The 19,976-nt window shown below is 45.3% G+C and overlaps 1 protein-coding gene across 3 annotated transcripts in view; it reads right to left on the bottom strand.

The window, feature by feature from the left end:
- FAM234A (family with sequence similarity 234 member A) overlaps positions 1 to 18,641 on the bottom strand; it is a 34,107-nt gene extending 15,466 nt beyond the window's left edge. Inside the window, exon 1 of one of the 3 annotated variants that reach the window (XM_008538404.2) lies at positions 18,214 to 18,641. The gene's annotated coding sequence lies outside the window, so the exon portion shown is untranslated. Of the gene's footprint in view, positions 1 to 4,924; positions 5,605 to 18,213 lie in introns of those variants that run through there. The other 2 variants (XM_008538408.2, XM_070568885.1) reach the window with 2 other exon arrangements.
- Between the last annotated feature and the right edge of the window lie 1,335 nt (positions 18,642 to 19,976).

Below are 19,976 nucleotides of genomic sequence, written 5' to 3' on the forward strand. Positions count from 1 at the left end.
AAGAATAAAGCATGTTTTATAATGTGACTGGAATAGCCAAGTCATAAATCTGACCTCTGAAAATTAAAGGGAAAATAAGCTCAAACTATTCTCTTATCTCTACTACGTGGTTTACGTCGCTAAATCAGACCAAATGGTGTATCCTCCGGCAGGAAGACAGGGAATACTGTCATTTCCACAACGACCGGCTTTCACCTGGAGAGCCCGGCTGAAGGAAACAACCCTCCCCATGCTGCCACCCATCTCTGCAATGAGGTCCAGAAGCAGAGGGAAAAGTCTCCCCAAATGGCCATCAGAACACGGTTGGGCAGGCGAGCAATCCACTTCCTGTCAGCGCCTGCAATCTGGCTGTGCCCCACGTGCACAGGGAACGAAACATGACACATCACAGCCAAGGGGAAGACAGACACAGGCTTCAAGAGGCAGCTCCCACCCTCAGAGGCACCTCTTCTGAACCAGCCCAGCTCGGCGGGGGGACCGTCAGGCCCCAGGCAGCCCTGCGGAGCCCACCACACCCTGTGGCTGACCTGGGCCAGGGTGGCACGCTGTACTCAACATTTTTGTGGGAAGCATCATTTCAACTGGCAAGTGTTGGTTTTTAAACCTGAACCAGCCATTAAGACGTTTGTAGAGGTCATAACCTGATCTAAGATCAAAAAGAATTTGTGAGAAACTAGTTTAAAATCATCAATGAGATCCCCGTCTCCATCTTAGCTGAGCCTAGTATTTTTAAAGATTTTATTTTTCCTTTTTCTCCCCAAAGCCCCCTGGTACATAGCTGTATATTTTTAGTTGTGGGTCCTTCTAGTTGTGGCATGTGGGACACTGCCTCAGCGTGGTGGCTTGATGAGCGGTGCCATGTCCTCGCCCAGGATCCGAACCGGTGAAACCCTGGGCCACCAAAGCAGAGCGTGTGAACTCAACCACTCGGCCACAGGGCCGCCCCTAGCTTAGCCTAGTATTTCATTTGTAGTTGGAATCATTGAACTCTAATGAGAATATCAGTTGAGAATGTTTTTCTTTCCAAGTTTTATATCCTATAAATGAAGGCCTAAAAAAATGATGTGGTGTGTAAAATGAAACGCAACCAACATGCAAAATTCATTTTTACTTCTATTACATAAAAATAATTTGAGTGCTTACCTAATAAATCACTAGATAGGAGGTGTCTTTCAACAAATACGTTAACATTTTCTGAAGGAATAAAGATTTCATTTTAAAATAAAAACTAAATAATCAAGTGTTCTGAATTAGGAATTGTTAAGTATGCCTTTCTAAGGTCACTTTTGTGTGTCATTATTTTTACTCTGAAACTTTTAACTAGTCACAGTAATGGTTCAAAGTAAACTTCAGAGAGGCCGGCCGGGTGGCGCAGTGGTTAAGTCTGCACGCTCTGCTTTGGCAGCCCAGGGTTCAGGGATTTGGATCCCAGGAGTGGACCTACACACGCTCATCAAGCCACATTGTGGTGGCGTCCCACATACAAAATGGAGGAAGATGGACATACATGTTAGCTCAGGGACAATCTTTCTCACCAAAAAATAACTAAATAAATTTTAGAAAATCTAGGGGAGTACTGATTCTGCTCCTGTAACAGAATCTCAATGGAATATTGTCCCCAAGACCAACGTGGATTTAATCTGATCGTAGTTTCTCACATTTTAGACTTTGTCAGCTTCCACTTAAACGAGAGTAACAAGCGTCCACATGTTAGTGGCATTTCTCATGTTTGTTCTTCAGACAAGCTGAAGTGATTTTAATAAAGCTTAGTGATATTTAAATAACAACCTTCTCTACCATTGTTTTAAAAACGTAGTCTTTGACTATTTTGACTTTAAACACGTGCTACCTTATCAAGTGCACTGCAAGGTCTACCACTGGCAGAACGGGCTCAACAAGAACTTGTGGCGCTAAGTCACTGACTGACGGTGAACACTGCAAATGGCGCATGTTGTTAGTTACAAAATCATCAAGAGGGCATTTTGTCAAGCTCCAGAATCGATATATATGTTCAGGCCATGAGAGGTGATAGTTTTATTTATAACTTTGTAAACTGCTGTTTATGTATGAAACGTAGCAGGAAAATACACTGAGAAGGGGTAATGCTTACAGAGGGCTGCTTTAATGTGTTACTTTTCTTTAAAGATTTTATTTTATTTTTTCCTTTTTCTCCCCAAAGCCCCCTGGTACATAGTTGTATATTCTTTGTTGTGGGTCCTTCTAGTTGTGGCATGTGGGACACTGCCTCAGTGTGGTTTGATGAGCAGTGCCACGTCCGCGCCCAGGATTCGAACCAACGAAACACTGGGCCACCTGCAGCGGAGCGCGCGAACTTAACCACTCAGCCACGGGGCCAGCCCCTATGTGTTACTTTTCCTAAATGTGAACATTTTTAGTGCACACTTGAGTAATATTTAAGGTAATCAAGCAAAGTAATAATACAATTGCACTGTTGTGAATGTTGTCAATGACAAAAATAAAACCACGCTGGTCATTAAGAAAAAAAGGAAGATATTAGCACCAAAATAAAGGAACCCTAAATCCATGTCCACGTGGTACAGGATAGTGAAAAAGAGCAGATTTTGAAGGTGGGTTTGGTAGCGAGCTCTACCTCCAGCTCTGCAGCTTTCTGCGGACTTTTTTTTTTTTTTTTTCTGCTTTATCTCCCCAAACCCCACCTTGTACATAGTTGTGTATCTTACTTGCAGGTCCTTCCAGTTGTGGGATGTGGGACACCGCCTCAACGTGGCCTGACAAGCGGCGCCATGTCCACGCCCAGGATCTGAACCCTGGGCCACCGCAGCGGAGCGCGCGAACTTAACTGCTTGGCCACGGAGCCGGCCCCTCTGCGGACTTTTTAAACTCCATTTCCTTTATTTGTCTGTGGGGAACCGTCTGTCTTGCAGGGCTGTTGGGAAGGTTTTAGACAATGTTTATAAAGTCCCAGGCTCAGAGTGTCATTTAGGGGGCGCCCCCTTCTCATCGCCACCTTTTCTTCAGTGTCTTCATCTTCATCTTCATCGTCGGCAACCTGTGTTGCCCCTACTCTTCTCCAGCCATTGTCTCGCTGGCAGCCTCTTGTCCTGTTGAAAAAACTGTTTCAAGTCTGAAGCTGCCCACGCAGTCAAGGGTCTATACTTGAGATCCTGAGAACCTGAACTTCACTAAGGAACACAGACTCCTTGCATTGCAGGCTCCTGGGAGTCCTCCAGTGAAGTCTTGTGACCTCCCACCACCTTAGGAATATCCTCCGTAGGGGGCATCACAAAGAAAGGCTCCTACACCACTGGCGGTGTGCAAGACAGTTTAGGTGGTACACAAACGAACATTTTAATTTCAATAGTTAAATAGATATATTTTTCACAGATGTCTTTCCATTTATGGTAAGTGATAATGGTCTCAGACTTCTGACAACTGATAAAGTTTCCTTCTTAACTGCTTATTTTGAAACAAGTGATTTACAGGAAGTTGCAAAGATGGTCCTGAGAGGTCCAGTCTCGCTCTCCCCCCAGCCTCCTGAGCAGCTACAGCACGACACCACCACGGGAGAGCGACACTAGCACACTGTGCGCACACAGCTCTAGGCCATCTTATCACAAGCGAGGATTCATGTGTGTCGAGAAACAGGCCCACCCAAGACCACAAAGATGTCCCCGTGCTCTCTCTTTAGAGTCACACCCATCTCCTCCTCCCCACCGTCCCTAACCACTGGCAACCACCAATCTGTTCTCCATTTTTAAAATTTTGTCATTTTGAGAATGTCATGTAAATGGAATCACACAGCAAACATAAACACTCCTTGAAATTGGCTTTTTTCACTCTGCACAATGCCCTGAGGGCCCTCCACGTTGTTGCTGTATCAACACTTGATTCCTTTTTATTGCTGAGTAGTACTCCACCGTATGGATGTACCAGTTTCTTTAACCAAGGCCGTCTGGGTTGTTACTAGTTTTCGGCTATTACAAATGATGTTGCAGGGGCCGGCCTGGTGGTGCAGCGGTTAAGTGTGCACGTTCTTCTTCGGCGGCCCGGGGTTCGCCGGATCTAATCTCGCGTGTGGATATGGCACCGCTTGTCAAGCCATGCTGTGGCAGGCATCCCGCATATAAAGTAGAGGAAGATGGGCACGGATGTTAGCTCAGGGCCAGTCTTCCTCAGCAAAAAGAGGAGGATTGGCAGCAGATGTTAGCTCAGGGCTAATCTTCCTCAAAAAAAAACAACAACAACAACAAATGATGTTGCTATGAACCTTCACACATGGGGTTTTGTATGGATACAGGTTTCCACATCCCTGGGATAAATGCCCAGCAGTGAGGCTGCTGAACTGTATGGAGTTAGATGTTTGGTTTTCAAAGACACTGCAGCCCTGTGGCTGGCTGCACACGTTTAGGCTGAAACTTCCGTGTGCACTGACTCTTTATCACTGCACAGTGCCCACCCCGTCCCGAGTGATTTCCTGCTCTGAAGTCTACTCCACTTGATGCTAACATGGTTATTCTTATCTTCCTTTGATTAATGTTTGTATGGTGTATCTTTTCCCGTCCTCTTACTTTGAGTCACCTGTACCATTCTATTTGAAGCAGCTTTCTTTTAGACAGCATATGGACCCTGTTTCTTTTTTAAATCCACTCTGCCAATCTGGCTTTTATTTTCAGACTTCTAAGGAAATTATCAATATGTGAGGCCTTTAATCTACCTTTTTGTTCTCTTTGTTCCCTGTTTTTTGCTTCTTGGTTTTCTTTTTCCTGACTTCCTGTGGATTACTGAACGTTATTTAGAATTGCGCTTTGATTTATTTAGAGTGTTTCTGAGTGCATAGACTTTTTAGTGGTTGCTCGGGGTATTATAAGAGACACACAACTTATCACAATCTACTGGTGTCAGCATCTCACTAGTTAGTCCGAGTAGAGTGTAGAAAACTTACCTCCCTTTAAGCCCTTTTAGCTGCCTCTGTGTAACATAACTGTATTAACTATGTTCTTGACATATGTTGAGAGCTACATCAATGTTCAATATACTTCTTGCTTCAACCATCAAACATGACGCAGAAAACTCAAGAGAAGGAAAGTCTACTATATTTACTCATATTTTGGCTTTTTCTCTTGTTCTTTCTTCCTAATGTTCCAAGATTCCCTCTTTTATCATTTCCTTTCTGTTTCAAGAACTTTCTTTAGTCATTCTTTTAGAGTAGGTCTGCAGGAGACAAATTAATTTTCCTTCATTTGGTAATGTCTTTATTTCTCCATCATTCCTGAAGAGTAATTTCCCAGGTACAGAATTCAGGGTTTGATAGGCTCTTTTCTTCCAGCTCTTGAAAAACGTTATGCCACTTCCTTCTCGCCTTCATGGTTTCCAACAAGAAATCTGCTGTGGTTTGAATTGTTTTTCCCCATAAGGAAGATGTCAATTCTCTCTTGCTGCTTTCAAATTTTCTTCTTTGCTTCTAGTTTTTAGAAGTTTAATTATAATCTGTCTTTCCATGGCTTTCTTTGGGTTCATTCTGTGTGAGGTTTGCTCAGCTTCCTGAACCTGTACGTTTACCTCTTTTGTCAAATGACGGATCTCTCCAGCCAGGGTTTCAGTTTCCTGGAGCAGCAGCAGCACCTGCAAGAGGTACAGGGGTGCGGGAGCTGCAGCCCAGGCCGTGGGGGCCTGGAGGAGGGAAGCAAGTGCCGGGGGCCTGGGACCCTGGGTTCTGCCAGTTCCTCTGTGCTCTGTCCTCTAGCTCTAAGCCCTCAGCCCCTCCAAGGTTTCATTTTAAAGTATATTTAAATAGAAAAAGTGAGTTGATTAAAGAAAAGTATTAAACAGAAATAAGTATATAGTTGTTCTGCAGATATGGCAAAATTCCTGAGTGATAAATGAATGAAGTCTGGAAACACTGCTTTCTGCAACCCTGCAGATGGTGACGCCTCAGCTTGAACACTCGCAGGAAGAGAAAGTTGAAACACCTTATATTGCTGCACAGTCCCAGCTGTCAGAAAGTCTGCCAAATTCTGAACTAAAACATGCTCTCCTATAACTGCCTCCTGATCCAGATTCTGTGCTTCGGAATAATATCTATGAAAATTAATAAAGGGAAACCTCATTTCAAGTGGAGTCAGGACACCAGAAGGGGGAGCTCCCAGGCAGTACCACTCTCCCTCAATTACAGGAAGATGGTCGATTACAGGATCCAACAGAAAGAAGGGTCAACGGGAAAGAATCTACGACAGCAAGAATTGCACACGCATCCCAAACGGAAGTTGACAATGACCCCAGCAACTCGGCCACTGAGAGACCACCACCCTGAACTCCTGCTTTTCTCCAATGGACTTTCCTTCAAAACAACCCCTCCCAATTTCCTCCTTTTTCTCTATAAAATAATGTTCCTCTCCATTGTTTGTTGGACTTGTCTGTGGTCCACCATAGCATGCACAACCCAAATTGTAATTCTTTGGCTATTCCTGAAAAAACTTATTTTGCTGATAAAACAACTGGCTGTTTTATTATTTTTTATTCATTTATTTTTTGCTAAGGAAGATTCACCCTGAGCAAATATCTATGCCGGTCTTCTTCTATTTTTCAGCATGTGGCCCATCAGTGCAGCATGGCCGCTAACAGAGCAGTGTAGGTCCACACCCGGGAACTGAACCTGGGCTACTGAGCGGGGCTGAACTTAACCACTCAGCCACGGGGCTGGCCCTAGCTGTTTAAGATTGATATATCTAATCTCTTTTTCTACATGTAAGCCTTTCAAGTGTCTAAAGAGTATTAATGAACAAACTGTATTCAGGTGGTTTTCCCCTGCCACACTTACAACTGTTGCTCAGACACCATGGGCTGTATAGGTCCTTCAGTGTCCCTGAAAAGCCTAACTCTAACAGTTTCCCATTGTCTAAGTCTGCTTAAAACATCCTTCCCTTTCAAATCCTACCCATCCCTCAAGGCACATGGTAAACGCCATCTTATTTATGAAGCTTTTTCTGGTTTTCTAGCCATGTCTGGCTGTTCTGGAGGGAGGGGAGTACCTGTTTAATTTAGGAACACTGAGTCCCTACCTAATCTAATTCACTGATGGTGAGGGTGCAGCCGAGAGGAGTGGCTGGGACTGGAGGACCACCTACCATCTGAGACACCTTGGTCCCATCCGAGACCCAGCCCCTCTAATAAATCAGTCAAGGTTCTTACTTGCCAAAAAGACCTTAGCTAATTTAGGTAGAAAGGGGATTTGCTGGAAAGAGACTGGATAGTACCCAGAATTGATGGGAAGACTAGAGAGCCACGCTCAGAAAATGGGTGGCCGTCAAGCGACGCTAGGTGGTCAAGCCTACAGCAATACCCTGGCATGGAAGCAGTCTGGTTGGGACACCACTGCTGCCACCATGCACCCTGGATACTGCCCCTGCCGCCCACAGGACTCACAGTGGGATTCTCCCAGGACAGGCGGGGCACCTCCAATTGTTGATTCTGTGAATGAGCCAATATCCTCAGGCTAGGCCCTCCAAGTACATACCAATGCCCCTCCCACCCACGCACTTTCTTCACCAGGGCCCCAGAGAAGTTTGGAGACAGCAACAAGCACACAGCACAAAGTCCTATGGAAGAAACAAACAGAACTATCCCAAAAGAAAAACATCTTCTAAACATAGAGAAGTAAGAAGAAAATGTTACATCTGGGCTTTCCTAGTCCTGCTGGTTGAGCCACGTAGTTGCCCAGGCCTCACTACATTACACTGTGAGCAATGCCAAAGGCCACAGGTCTCACCTCGGGCAAAGTCTAACCTCAGAGGGTTATTTTTATATTGGGGTCAATAATAAACAATCCTGAAAAGTGAGATATTAAATTCTGCCTTGTAATGTCTTCAAATATTTGAAAGGCTTCATACGGAAGGGGTGGCAGTAGGACTAGGTCAACGGATAGAAGCCACAAGAAGCTATTTCAGCTAAAACAAGAACGAACCTAGTCAGCACAGCACCAAGGCTTACTGAACCTCCCGGGGAGGCAACAATCCGCCTTCAATGGAGGATTCAAGCGCAGGGTGACAGGACCACCTGGCAGGAATGTCTCAGGACATTCTAACCCTGATGTTCTATGACTAGAGGTCAAACCCCAAAACTGGTCTTACAGCTCTGGCTTGCCGTCATCTCTTTAAAAGCAAGGACTGTCACTTACTGTTTCTGTATAAATCACTGACATTTAAATGACTCTGAAAAATTTCTTTCCTTATTTTTTTTCCTTTAAATCATTAATAGAGTGCTAAGACTTTTGTGCCAGTAAAATTAAAGATACTTTTTAACAAATAGGTGAAAGATACTGTGATCCTTCTCTGAAGGTTTCTATTCTTTATGAGAGAAAACTGAGTCGGGACACATACCCAACTCAAATAATACAACTTTATTTACCTAAGAACAAACTGAGTTAAACAGATAGAGAGATGACAGCCTCACTATTTGACTCCCTCAGGGAACGACAATAAATTATCTCCCGCAGTTCATTCCCTCTAGAATCCTCCCTCACTGGGTTTCCAATGGCAAACCACACAGGCTCCACCGTGAAGCGTGCAGTGGTTCCAACGTGCAGGAACTAGGCAGCAGTTACGATGAGGGAGCGGGAGTACAAAGCAGCCGCACGGGGAGGGCTTTGTCACGACGGGTCAGTTCTGTATCCTTATCGTGCTGCTGGTTGCAGAAATATCTACTTGTGAAGAAACTTCATACAATTAGATGGGTGCATGTAAAAACTGGTGAAATCGACGGGAGGAAGGTCTGTAGTCCAGTTAACTGCCTGTGCCAACGTCCATTTCCTGCTTCTGATAACATGCCACAGTTACGTAAGGTGTGCTATTCGAGGATGCTGCCCAAAGTACAGTCGGACAGCTCTGGACAATTTTTATAACATCCTTGAGTCTATAGTTAGTTCAAAATAAACAGTTAAAAATAAAATCAAAAAAGAAAAGAAAATCTTTACAAGGAGGGGCGGGGTCAGAGCTTCATTCCACGTGAAGAAGAACCAGCTTCCCCACAGGCAGCCCTGGGTAAAGCCTCAAAGCTACCCTTTTCTGAAGCTCTTTTGTTCCAGAGGCAGGAACTTTCCGTGTCTTGCTTTGTTTGTGTTTGGCGGGATGTCCACAACGGTGGAGCTCTGTGGTAACTTGAAGACATCTGAAAGAATGGCCAAGCCCTGACGCACTGCAATCCTCTATTTCAAAACAATTACCGGCTTTCTGAAAACCACCATAGCAATCATCTCCCTTCCCACTGTGGGAAAGAAAGATACTTGCAGTTCCTCCCAGCATAACTCATGCATAATGATACCCCAAAACACTCCGAGCACACAGCAAATGCCAGAATTCAGCAAGGGTCACTTGGCCAATGTAAATGCCCAAAGGGATGGGAGCTTTCACTGCCTAACACACTCTATGCAGCGTGAATGTTGTTCAGAAAGGGTGTGCACACTCAACACGGGTCAAACTGTCTGGAAAATTAAGAAGTTGATCAGATATTGCTTCACAGTGTGGCAATTAATAAAGAAACCTTAACTAAACTGGAGTCAGGAAGGCTTATGGGGGAGCTCTCACCCCATCACACATGTCAATTACTGCAAACAAGAAGAGGGGGTGGGTCCTTGCATCTCCAACAGGAAGTACAACTACTTTACTACTGAGTGAAGACTCCTCTCCCTGCTTGGCAACAGCCCAGCCAATGAGAGAAGCTACAGCCCAAACAATGAGAGACACTGCAGCTCAGCCAATGAGAAGCCATTGCTACCCTGAACTGTTACTCTCCCCCAAGGGATTTCCCTTTAGAACAGCCCGGCCTTACTCCCTCTTCTCCTCTACAAAAGCAGCTCCCTTCCTTTGTTCTGCCGATTTGCCTGTGGTTTGCCATCCATGCACATCCCCATTTGCAATTCTTTTGGCTATTCCCAAATAAACTTGTTTTGAGGGTATAAAATAAGTGGCGAATTTGCTTTTTAAGCTGACAACAGGATCCCCAGGTAGGACTCTTCCCAGAACCCTGGTTACTCAGTCACAGAAAATGGGTCCAATATCAGAGGCCAACAGTGACACAGCCAAGGCCAGTCAGTTCACATCTCACCCCGTTTGCACATAAGGACGTAGTGAGTGAGGATCCATGGCAAGAAGGTATGCATGTTCTTGCCTGCTGCGTTTCAAAAAGACCCAGAGCACTAACCAAAGCTTCAGGAGACCTGGGAGCCAGAGAACATCCTCGTGGAGTCCAGGTCAGGCAAACCAGGCCAGCACTGTGCCTGCTGCACTTCAGCATCTATACTCATAACCATCTAGAGTCAGGCCATTTGGCTATTTAAAAACTAAAACAAAAAAGCGAGCTAATAACCCAAAATTTTCTCAATCCTACTGTTAACCTAAAGTTTCTGACATGAGTGGGCTCCCAAAGAGAGTATTTTTAACTTCACAGCACTTGGATTTCTCAGGGCTCTTTCTCCTGTGGTACGAGAAAACTTTCAAAGTTAACAAGGCGTGAAGAAAGTCTTTTTAGATGAAGTTGACCCCGACTGGCCTCCCCACCTGGCTTTGTTTCTCAGCCTCTTCCTCTTACATCCCCAACTGCTTCTCAAACAGCAAAGTGCTTTCAGCCCGCTGGCTACCAGGCAGAGAAACTGCAGGGTGAACACATGATCTTCTGGAGGATTCGGGAGGAGCATATAAAATTGTTTTCTGCTGGGAGCAGAGAAGGTTCCAGACTCCCCAGGGCACGTATTCACTCTGGCTTGCCTTGAGGAGTAGGGTCAGCAGAGGAAAAGTCTCAGAAGTCCTGGCAGGCATGCTGGGCAGGGTCTCTATGTCCACTCTGGAGAGTACCGAGGACAATGCTGGAATTGAGTGGTCCACTTAAGGACAAACCTCTTCCCTCCAAGTTAAGAGTCTGGGGTATTGTGAAGCACATAGCTTGCAACCTAATTAACAGGAGTGGCTCAAAGTGCCAACCTGATCCAAAGAGACTCAAAAATAAAATACCCGAGTTTTCTCCCTAAACTGAATTTTTATGTCTATGAACTCCCAGGTTTTTTCTTTTTAGTTTCTTCTTTTTTTTTTTTTTTGTGAGGAAGATTGTCCCTGAGCTAACATCTGTGCCAATCTTCGTCTATTTTGTATGTGGGACATTGCCACAGCATGGTTTGATGAGCAGTGTGTAGGTCCGTGCCTGGGATCTGAACCCGCGAACCCTGGGCTGCTGAAGTAGAGCACACGAACTTAATCACTATGCCACCAGGCTAGCCCCTCCTTGTTTCAAATTGTAGCTACTGTTGTTAAATTCCACATAAAGAGGGAGTAAGAGAAACTTAAAAAGTATTTTGCTTCTAATACCACAGTGAAGCATCTGCAAACGATAAACCTGGAAAGAACCATATCCCTGACATCAAGTGTCTTTATTAATTCCTTATTTGCTAGCATAGGAAAGATCCATAGCCAGTAGGCCTATGGGCTTTAAATAACCATGCCTACTTAAAAGACAGAGGCTTCATACTCAGCCATAAAAAAAGACAAAATTGGCCCATTCACAACAACGTGGATGGACCTCGAGGGCATTATGTTAAGCGAAATAAGTCAGTCAGAGAAAGACGAACTCTATATGACTCCACTCATAGGTGGAAATTAGTATATTGAGAAGGAGATCTGATCGGTGGTTACCAGGGAAAAGGGGGGGTGGGGGGAGGGTACGGAGGGGGAAGTGGTGTACCCACAACATGACTAACATAAATGTACAACTGAAATCTCACAAGGTTGTAATCTATCATAACATTAATAAAAAAAAAAAAAAAAGACAGAGGCTTCAAAAGTCTAACCTGGGGACAAAAAGGTCTATCTCTATCCTAGAAAATTCAGTGTGAGCAGTCCAGAGAACAAGAGCCCTAGGGAGCTGTTCACATCAATAAATCGTCAAAGGAAAACAAAATCCCTATTTGTATACATATATATGAAATTAAATGAACACTTTCCAGATACTAAAAAGGAATTAAGAACTTTTCATTAAGATAAAAGCTGTTAAGACATAACAGATGAAGGAAAGATAATAAAGGAAAAAGAGCATGAGGTTAAGAGTTTTGTCTTTACCTCATTTGCATCCAATGTTCTTATGTGTCACTTCTAACAAGCTGGTGGTCTTGAGGACAGAAATGAGAAATAGAGTCACAGGATTTTCAGACAGTCATTGGCTGGAATTTTCTCCTATCAATTCGGAGCTTCTGAAATGATTAACTATAAAGTTCACTTTTTGACTCAATGTCATGTAAAACAAAACTAAAAACGATGAAGCAAAATGTGACAGATGAGAAAGAAAATGTATCGATATGATACGTATTGAGGTAACAGAGACTCTAAGGATAAGCTGAAGTGAGATGAACACATAATCCCTGTGTATGGTTTTTCAAACATTATTCCCCTGGTACTAAGGAAATATGAGGAACCACAGATACCCAGCTACGGTGGGTGTGTCTGTGCAAGGCCACTGGAGCTGCCACACCTGTCCTCGGAGTACAAGGGCTATCGCGTCCAGAACGGAAACTCTGATTATGGGGCAGAACAATAAAAAATCGAACAGTTCAGGCAGCTCGTTAACATTTCAAGGGGGTAGGAATACTACAGTATATGCAGAAAGGAAAGAGGTGTCTCCTTTTCCTCCAAGGGTTCTGTCTCTAAGAACAGTCTACTGAGTCAGAGAGAACAGAAAATTAAAAAGAAAACATTTTTTTAAAGTCCTACTCTAATTGTTTTTAATGGATAAAGAAAGCATAAAAATTCTAGCAAGGGCAGAAGGAAAAACTGCCAGAACAAATAAATGACAATTCCAAAGATAACACGAAAGTCGGGGGTCTAATTTTTTAAACTAAAATTTGATAACTTTTTTATTTTTTTGGAGAAAAGATCATTTCAAGGTACTTTAATAAGAAAGTCCCCCTAATTTTTAAAATTTGAATTTTACAGCATTCTTTTAAGGGAATTTTCAGACAATGAGCCAAAGAGATCAGATTTTCAAAATTAATCACTTCAATAAAAGGTAGTTTGCATATTTTAAAAATTGGTTTAAACTAAGTAAAATTTGTGTTTAGTTTTAACTGCATGTCTTAAACTCACAGCTTTGGTATGATATGAGAATTTTGAGAAGAACTTGGCACTACAGTTTGCTCTCTGTGAGGGAATAAAGCGGGAGAAGGTCCTCTTCTGTTTATTTCAGCACAGCCAGCTAAATGCTTTCCACACTCAAAGAACATCTACTTCTTGCATTACTTGACCTCACCAGGGTGACAGTTTTACAAAGGAGATATTACTTTAGTCAAGGGTACTTGCAAATTTAAATAAATAAATTAATAAAGCAAGAGGAAAAAAGCACCTGCAAATTAAAAAACAGAGGGGGCGGGGGAAATAAGCAGAGGAGAGGCTTGGAGGAAACAGCAGATGAGTTTCTTAAATGGAGAAAATATGTAGGGAACACTTAGGGAAAAGCTCTGATTATAGGTCAACTTTATTATCTGGCTTTACCAGTTAGTGGCAGAAACTGAAAGGATTTTGTCAATGGAGTGAAAAACGAGAAGATCCCCTCAAAATTCTAGCACTACATGTTGGTCAGACCAAGTCACTGGAGGTCTGGGTGAGAGCTGACTTCTTTCTCTCCATGGGGAACTCTGGCCCCGAGTTCACACTCGCTGGATCGCTGTCCAGAAGATGGGAGTCATACAGAGCAGAAACGCTGCGCCTTGTGACACACTCAGGGGCGTCTGTGCAGCTCACCTGTGAACCACCTTTGCCCACTGAATTGTGCTGACGTGAGCAGTAAGGGATGCTGACTTCCAGCACTTCCTGAATGCTGGTCCTGGAAGCCCTCTCAGTCCTCCAAGCCTCAGGTGGACCAGCATCAGCCCTGGGAAGTTTTGTGAGAGCACTACTGACCGGGCCAGCCACTTCCACCCCAGAGATCTTGGCCTTCTTCTTCCCAAGCACTCAATATTCCTCCTACGGCCGACTGAGAGCTATTTAAGGGAAGAGGACTCTGCCACGTCCCCTGTGCCAAACACATGGCAGACGCTCAGTAAATGTCAGGAGATGAATAACATAACACACGATCACTCTCTTCACTCCAGGGCCTGTCTTTTTGCACAGAGTTCATGATCTATAGTCACGAATAGATCTTACAGCAAGTGTGCTCAGGTGCTTGTCCCTAAAGCTGGCTGTTATACATACAAACAGCTTAAGAATGTCTTACATTGGGAGGCTGTGTCATGGCCAAGAGTGGCCCAAGGCTTCTGAGAGCAGTTCAGCATGAGGTATTTGAGAGACACCCACGATATCCAGCTGGGCACTGGATTTTAGGCTGAGCAAAGCACAAGTCAGACAATGACAACTAGTGTTCAGTTGTTTACAGCTGAACAACTATTTCCTCTCTTCACCAAGCAAATAATCTCAAGACGAAGAATAGGCCCTTATTCATCTTTCAGACAAGAAGAATTTTAAGGTCATGGTCCGCAGACAAAGGCAGACGTATCACAGCACATGAGTCAGGCTCACAAAGCTCAACACGCAGTTCCTTCCTTGACACGACCTCGGACTCTACAGTAACCGAGGACAGCTCACAGGGCCTCCGGAAAGAAGCGAAGGACGAGCCTCTGTCTGCATTTCAGACAAGGCACTGCTACACAGAATAAGCTGTGTAGCTTTGTCCAGAGAAAAACACGGAGTAAGGCTTTTTCCTGAATTCTAAGGCAGATTTTATTTCCCTTGACTCCCACACAAATCAGTGTTACTTCTTGTCCTGACATGAAGGGGGCAGGGAGGGGGAGAAGGAAAGGAGAAACTCTTAAAAAGATGAAGTATAACTCTTACTTGATCACTTTCGATCAACCCTACAAGACAAGTGGGTCTTAACTTCAATTTACTTATTTTTATCATTATTTATTTTTTAAACCTTTTGTCATGTAAATGTTTAAATATTCACAAAAGCAGAGAGCAGCAGCCCCACTAGCCAGGTTCAACAACACCGACACAGCTGATCATTCAGCTGCAAGCCAGTGCCCTTCTCCCCATGCCCCACTTCCGATTTTTAAAAAATTTGCTCCACTTTAGAGGTATGTCACTTGATGTCTCAGCATCTGCTTCCTGGTTATTCAGTTAGGAATCAGCATTCTTCTTCTTCTTTTTCTTCTTTTTTAAACCACATCCAGACAACCTAAGCTCCATGAAGGATTTTGCAAAGTGAGAATGGGAAGAAAATTCACTAAGTTTGTGGGCTTTATAAAGACCAATTTTGAGTGAGATATACAGGACATTTTGAAACATCCAACGAATCCAGCAGATTCTTTTTTTTTTTTTAAGGAAATCTATTTTGCAATCTGGCACATTCTTTTTTAAAGATTTTATTATTTTTTTTCCTTTTTATCCCCAAAGCCCCCTTTGTACGTAGTTGCATATTTTTAGTTGTGAGTCCTTCCAGTTGTGCATGTGGGACGCCACCTCAGCATGGCCTGATGAGCGGTGCCATGTCTGCGCCCAGGATCGGAACCAGTGAAAGCCTGGGCCAACGAAGCGGAGTGCTCGAACTTAACCACTCGGCCACGGGGCCGGCCCAAGCAGATTTTAACTTATCTATCTCTTCAATTCAGTTCCTCCTTTCGACGGCCACAGCCCTAACTCATATTTTAGTAGCTGCTCACCAGTATTTCCGTAGCCCTCTCAAATCTTCTTTCCTTGAGACTGAAAGAGACATCTTCCTAAAATATCTCCAGATCATGTCATTTCCCTACTTAAAACTCTTGAACGACCCTCACAACCTTAGAACAAAGCTCCCACACCTGAGCCGGGTTCCAGGCCTTTTCACCACCCAGCTCTCACCTACCTCTGGTGTTCTCTTTCCCCAAACCCTACGCCCAACATCTGTTCCCCCAGTCATACTGCTGATCTTTTGCACATGCTGTTCCTCTGCCTGTCTTCATCTGGTAACTCCTACTGTACCCTCAAAGCCGATTCAAACGTGGCCTCCCCCCAACACTGCTCCATGCTCACTGAGCCACTGGTCAGACCTCTCTGCCAGACTACGAGCAACTTGGGGGCATACACTTGTTTTTATTGCCTTTGTTTCCCCGGGACAAAGTATACTGCCTGGCATAAAATAAACACACGTTCGTGTCTAAATAAACGTCCAGTTCTTGCTATGCTCTGCTTATAAACTTTTCTTGGAAGAATAATTTATTGATGCATTTATTAACCATTTGCTCTGAAATCTACAGCTTGCAGGAGGAGTTGACTTTTAAGATCTGATCTGAAATAGATGGCATAAATCAGACGTAGGGGTCACTTTGACTACCTGACATCCATTCCTTCCCTCCTGTAACAGCTCCTTGATTTTCCTTGGGAAACTCGCTTTCCCACACGCTTACTGTGTTTCTAGTGGAACTGAGCTCTCCCCACCTTGAGGAGGGTTCTTCACCCAGACCTAGCTAACTGACCAGATTCACACTGATTACGGCCCAACTGAGTATCAGGCCCAGAACTTCAGCTGGAATTACAGGGAACAGGCCCTCTTTTCCCACAGGAGTGGTAAGTGGAATGGTGGTTTTAAAATATGTTCACAAACTCTTTGATATCAAAGAGTTACTAAGTCTTATACTTAGTAACACTGACCAATAGAACATGGCAGAAGTAACAGAATTCCAGAACCAGGTCATAAAAGGCACTGGGGCTTCCATCTCTCTCGCTCAGATCACTCACTCTGAGGGAAGACAACGTCCCTGTAAGGACACGGGGCTATGGAAAGGCCTACCAGGCAAGGAAATAAGGACTCCTACCAAGAGCCAGAGAGGAACTGAGGCCTCCAGTCATTAGCCATGTGAATAGCTGTCTTGGAATCAGATCCTCCAGTCCCAGTCAAGACTTTAGATGACTACAGCGCCATGTGAGTCCCTGAACCTTAATCACCTCACTAAGCCACTCCTGAATTCCTGACCCACAGAAACTGAGATAATAAATGTTTGACGTTTTAATCCATTAAACTTTGTGTTTTGTTATGCAGCAGCAGATAACTAACTTAAGTAGGTAGGATGGTGGGAACCTGAGAAAAAAGCCAACACAGAGGGAAACAGGGCAAACAGAAGGTATGCGAGGATGGAGGCTAATCAGAATCCCCTACACACCATTACCAAATCCTGAGGATCTCATTAAGCCCCTGGCTCCCTCTACTCCTGGTCTCCTGGACTTTCCCATACGAAGGCCAGTGGAATCCCTCCACAGGCTGAACCAGTTTTAATGGATTCCTGACACTTGAAGCCAAAAGCACTCCAATCAGGGCAACAAAGACCCAGAGAACAGGTAAAATGTCCCCAAAAATGTCCCCTTGCTACCAGGGTCATTTCCATGATTTCATATTTCCTACGGTGTATTTTCTCTTTAGCATACTCCATATTTTATGTATCTTATTATCTGCATCCTCCTGTAGAACTGAAGCTCCTTGAGGACAGGAATTCTGTTTTGTTGAGCGCTACGTCCTCGGCACCAGGACCATGCCTGGCACGCAGCAGACGCTCTCCAACTGCACCCTCACTGTGAAACTGCGATCAAAGAAGCGGTGCGGTCTGGTGGTGGCATTAGACAGACACCAGCAGCCGGTCCCTGGAGACGGGCACATCACACCAGCACCTCCGCTTTAAATCACGGGGTTTCTCGGAGAACCCCCGAGGAACTAACCTCAGGCGCCGCCCTGATAAGTAACTCATCAGTCTGCTCAAGGCAAACGCCCCCGGTCAGCGCTCGGCCGATCAGCTTGCGGGGGGTGGGCGCGCTCCCACAGCCCGGTGTCCTCTCCCTTCAGGAGGAGGATCCCCCCTACAGACGAGCCCTGGTCGCCGAGCGGGGCTTACTGCCAGGCTGACATGACAACGTCCTGACGCGAGGGCTGTGCTGCCCCCGGGGTGGGAAGTCTCCTACTGGGGGGTCCATCCAGTCTCCGGGGGAAGCCCAGGCCGCGGGCTCGGACCCGCCGACCCCCGGGGCTGAGCGGCCCCGGCTCCCTGCGCGGCCCCTAGCCCCCACGGCAGCACGGACACGCGTGGACTCAGTTCGGGGGAGGGAGGAGGGGCGTGGGCGGAGTCCTCGGGGCCGGGGCGTCCGGGGGGCGGGCCGCTGAGGTGGGGAGACGCGATCGGAAGGGAAGAGGGGGCCCGCGGCGGGCACGCGCGAGGAAGACAGCGCCGCGCTCACTCACCTGCCGCCGCGCCCTCTAGCCGGCGCTGCCGCCGAGCTCCTCGGCACCGCCCCCGAGCGTCACTTCCGGTCGCCCAGGGCGGGGGCGGAAGTGCGCGGGAGCGAGCCCCGCCCCGCGGCCGGCCTTGGTTGCTAAGCAACGCGCACCCCTTTGCTTGGGCCGCTGTTCTGGGTCCTGCGCGCCGGCTGGCGGACCTGGCCCGCACCTGTCCGCTCTGGGGTCCCCGGGACCGCGGGAGGGTGCGGTCGCCCCTGCCCAGCGCTGGCCTTGACAGTCCTATGGTTTTGAAGTCGAGTCTCCTGTGGCTTTATTCGCGTTCCACGATTATTAACGCGTCTGAGCATCTTCCATACGTTTATTGGCCAAGGCGTTTCCTCTTCTCTGAATGCCTTTTCTCGTCGTTGGTCCAGTTTTCTGTTGAATGGTTTGTCTCTTATTGTTTCCTAAGTTTTTATCAGTGACGTGTGTCGTGAACATCTCAGTTTGCGTCGTCTTTTCACTTCATGGTGCCTTTTGATGAACAAAAGTTTGTATTTTAATCTAGAAAATGAGTCAATCTTTTCTTTCATGGTTCATATTTCTTGTGTCTTGTTTAAGGATTCCTTCCCTACCCCAATTTACTCTCTCACTTTTTTTTCTAATGGTTTTAAAGTTTGATTTTAATATTTAAATCCTTAATTCAGTTTGGAATAGATTTAATGTGAGGTAAAGAGGTTATTTCATTTTCTTTTCCATTTGGATAACTAGTAGTCCTAGTGCCATTGATTGAGTTAGTCCCTCTTTTCCCCAGCGATGTGCAGTGTCACCTGCCATATTTTTTTTTAAAGATCGATACCTGAGCTGACCTCTGTTGCCAATATTCTTTTTAGTTTTTTTTATTTCTCCCCCAAAGCCCCCCAGTACATAGTTGTAGATTCTAGTTGTAGGTCCTTCTGGTTGTGCTATGTGGGATGCTGCCTCAGCATGGCTTGAGGAGTGGTGCTAGGTCCATGCCCAGGATCCAAACTGGTGAAACCCTGGGCCACCAAAGCAGAGCACACAACTTAACTAGTCAGCCACAGGGCCAGCCCCCACATCTGCCATATTTAAAAAAAAATTGTATATGCATGAATTTCTGGTGGTTTTTTAATGTTCAACTTTATTAATTTTATCCTAATGCTCACATGAGGTGTTCTGGATCAGATCAGTTTTTTTGTTTTTTTTTTTAAGATTGGCCCTAAGCTAACATCTGTTGCCAATCTTTTTTTCTTCTTCTTCTCCTCAAAGCCCCCCAGTACATAGTTGTATATTCTAGTTGTAGGTTCTTCTAGCTGTGCTATGTGAGACACGGCCTCAGCATGGCTCGATGAGCGGTACTATGTCTGCACCCAGCATCTGAACCCGCGAAACCCTGGGGTGCAGTATCGTAGTGCACGATTTCTTAATAATTACCCCACAGTAATAATTCGCATGTTGAGTCCCTCACACCTACTCCCCATAGGCCTTACCCTGGGGCAGCACATAGAGAACTGATAGACATTTTTCCTGCCTGAGTGGCCCGACTCAACATTGGTGAGGGATGAGGAAAAATGACTGTTCTGTGTTTACAAAGGGGAAGAGGCAGCTGGCCTTCTGAAAGGGTCTCCTCACTGCTCCAGCCCTTTGATATGAAAATGAATCTAACCAGGGGCCAGGCAGCCCCAATGTCTCTTGTCTAACCTTTGACGTGTAAATATTGTGCCTAAAAAGATAACACTCCATTCTCCCCAGTCCCTAGGCACCTA

This window comes from Equus przewalskii, chromosome 12 (assembly GCF_037783145.1).
Source record: "Equus przewalskii isolate Varuska chromosome 12, EquPr2, whole genome shotgun sequence".
In the NCBI taxonomy this organism is placed as follows: Eukaryota; Metazoa; Chordata; class Mammalia; order Perissodactyla; family Equidae; genus Equus; species Equus przewalskii.